The 2,689-nt window shown below is 33.3% G+C and overlaps 1 non-coding gene across 1 annotated transcript; it reads left to right on the top strand.

Annotated features, from left to right (window-relative positions):
- Positions 1-975: 975 nt before the first annotated feature.
- LOC148555556 (small nucleolar RNA R71) lies at positions 976-1,079 on the top strand. The gene has a single exon (XR_015887502.1). It is a non-coding gene; the product is annotated as a small nucleolar RNA R71 (small nucleolar RNA).
- The last annotated feature ends 1,610 nt before the right edge of the window (positions 1,080-2,689 follow it).

The raw sequence follows: 2,689 nt of genomic DNA, 5'->3' as shown, positions 1-2,689 counted from the left end.
CTCTTCAATAATATCTTCATCCTCTTCAGAGGAAGAATACTCATCAGAGCTCATGAATGGCAACAGTAAGTTCAGTGGAATCTCTATGGTCTCTATATGAGCCTCAGATTCCTTTGGTTCCTCATTAGGGAACTCCTTGGAGGCTAGGGGACGTCCAGTGAGGTCTTCCTCACTAGAAATCACTGCCTTTCTCTCCTCCATGAATTTGGCCATGTGGGACGTGTTTATGGCCTTGCACTCTCTCTTTGGATTCTCTTCTGTATTGCTCGGGAGAGTACTAGGAGGGAGTTCAGTAACTCTTTTACTCAGCTGACCCACTTGTGCCTCCAAATTTCTAGGAGGACCTTTTTTCTTTCATGAAACTTTGAGTGGTCTTAATTAGATCAGAGACTACAGTTGCTAAGTCAGAGTGGATCTGCTTAGAATTCTCTGTGTGTTGCTGAGAAGATGATGGAAAAGGTTTGCTATTGCTAAACCGTGTTCTCGTTATTATTGAAGCCTTGATTAGGCTTCTGTTGATCCTTCCATGAGAGATTAGGATGATTCCTCCATGAAGGATTGTAAGTGTTTCCATAGGATTCTCCCATGTAATTCACTTCTTCCATTCCAGGATTCTCGGAGTCATAAGCTTCTTCTTCAGAGGAGGCTTCCTTAGTACTGCCTGATGCAGCTTGCAATCCAGACAGACTCTGAGAAATCATATTGACTTGCTGAGTCAATATTTTGTTCTGAGCCAATATGGCATTCAGAGTATCAATCTCCAGAACTCCTTTTTTCTGAGTTGTCCCATTATTCACAGGATTTCTTTCAAGAGTGTACATGAATTGGTTATTTACAACCATCTCAATGAGTTCCTGGGCTTCTTCAGGCATCTTCTTCAGATGAAGAGATCCACCAGAAGAGTTGTCCAATGACATCTTGGATAATTCAGACAGACCATCATAGAATATACATATGATGTTCCATTCTAAAAGCATGCTAGAAGGACACCTTCTGATCAATTGCTTGTATCTTTCCCAAGCTTCATAGAGGGATTCGCCTTCCTTCTGTTTGAAGGTCTGGACTTCCACTCTAAGCTTACTCAATTTTTGAGGTGCAAAGAACTTTGCCAAGAAGGTGTTGACCAGCTTTTCCCAAGAGTTCAGGCTTTCTTTAGGTTGTGGGTCCAACCATGTCCTAGCTCTATCTCTTACAGCAAAAGGGAAAATCATGAGTCTATAGACCTCAGGATTAACCCCCTGGGTCTTAACAGTGTCATAGATTTGCAAGAATTCAGCTAAAAACTAATGAGGATCTTCCAATGAAAGTCCATGAAACTTGTAATTCTGCTGCATTAGAGAAACTAATTGAGGCTTAAGCTTAAAGTTGTTTGCTCCAATTGCAGGAATTGAGATGCTCCTTCCACAGAAGTCAGAAGAGAGTGCAATAAAGTCACCAAGCATCTTCTTTGCATCTCCACCATTGTTATTGGGTTCGGCCATCTCTTCTTCTTTTTTGAAAAATTCTGTCAGGTCCTCTCCAGAGTGTTGTGCTTTAGATTCTCTAAGCTTCCTCTTTAGAGTCCTTTCAGGTTTCGGATTAGCTTCAACAAGAATGTTCTTATCCTTGCTCCTGCTCATATGAAAAAGAAGAGAACAGAAAAGAATAGGAATCCTCTATGTCATAGTATAGAGATTCCTTTATGTGAGTAGAAGAATACAAGAGTAGAATGAAGAAGGTTGAAGATGAAGAATTCGAACACAAAGAAGGAGAGAGGGTTCGAATTATAAGAAGAAGAAAAGTGTTAGTAAATAAATAAATAAATAGAAAGAGATGAAAGAGAGAGAGAGAGAGAGAGAATTCGAATATTAGTTTAAAATAAAATAAAAATATTTTTGTTTTTATTTAAATTTTGAGTTAGAATTCAAAAATTAAAAGAAGAAATAAAATAAAATTTGAAAACTAATTAAATTAATTAATTAAAAAGATTTTTGAAAAAGTGGTTAGTGATTTTCGAAAATCAGAAAGAGAAAAGTAGTTAGGTGGTTTTGAAAAAGATATGATTGAAATAGAAAACCTTTAAAATCAAACAAAAAGTCAAGTAGTTAATTGAAAAAGATTTGAAAATCAATTTTGAAAAGATAAGAAGTTAGAAAAGATTTTGAAATTGATTTTGAAAAAGATATGATTGAAATTTATTTTGAAAAAGATTTGAAAAGGAAATTAAAAAGATTTGATTTTTGAAATTAAAGTTGATTACTTGACTAACAAGAAACTTGAAGATATGATTTTAAAATTTAAAGATTGAACCTTTCTTAATAGGCAAGTAACAACTTGAAATTTTTGATTCAAAACATTAAATGTTAGTAATGAATTCGAAAATATGAAATAACAATAAGAAAAGATTTTGAAAATCAATTTAAAATTTTTGAAAATATATATAAAAAAACAAAAAAGATTTGATTTTTGAAAAAGATTTGAAAAAGATAGAATTTTTAAATTGAAAATTTTGACTTGACTAATAAGAAACAACTAAATTTTAAAACTTTTTTACTAAACCAATTCAAAATTTTCGAAATTTATGAGAAGAATAAGGGAAAGATATTTTTTTTTATTTTTTGAAATTTAATGAGAAAAGAGAAAAACATAAAAATGATATAAAACATAAAAATTATGAATCAAAACAAGAAAAATATGCAAGAACACTTTG

The sequence above is a fragment of the Arachis ipaensis genome, chromosome B6 (genome assembly GCF_059453495.1).
Source record: "Arachis ipaensis isolate K30076 ecotype BB chromosome B6, ASM5945349v1, whole genome shotgun sequence".
Lineage (NCBI taxonomy): Eukaryota > Viridiplantae > Streptophyta > Magnoliopsida > Fabales > Fabaceae > Arachis > Arachis ipaensis.
This window is presented reverse-complemented; position numbering and strand designations above follow the sequence as displayed.